The sequence below is a fragment of the Kogia breviceps genome, chromosome 17 (assembly GCF_026419965.1).
Source record: "Kogia breviceps isolate mKogBre1 chromosome 17, mKogBre1 haplotype 1, whole genome shotgun sequence".
Lineage (NCBI taxonomy): Eukaryota > Metazoa > Chordata > Mammalia > Artiodactyla > Physeteridae > Kogia > Kogia breviceps.
Genome location: NC_081326.1, coordinates 62881250 through 62881594, shown reverse-complemented (window position 1 = coordinate 62881594; position 345 = coordinate 62881250).

Below are 345 nucleotides of genomic sequence, written 5' to 3'. Positions count from 1 at the left end.
TAGGTGCCGAGCTCTATGCTGGGTACCACACACACACATCCCCTTGTGTAACCCTACCAACAACCCTATAGCCTGTTGTACTATAATGACAACAGACGAGAAAGCCGAGGCTCAGAGGCTAAACACTTGCCCAAGGTCAAAAAGATATGAGATGAGGGTAGGGTGATTGCAACCTAGGGCCATCTCGAAAAGATACCATTTGGTTGAAGGTCTAGAATTCCCACCTCTACTAATAAGAGCAAGCCCAAGCAAAATCGTACCATTGGCAAAATTAGTCTGCAAGACCATGCACCTATCTTGTTGCTACACCAGCCCTGCAAGGTCTGGATTTAAATGTCTAGGGCC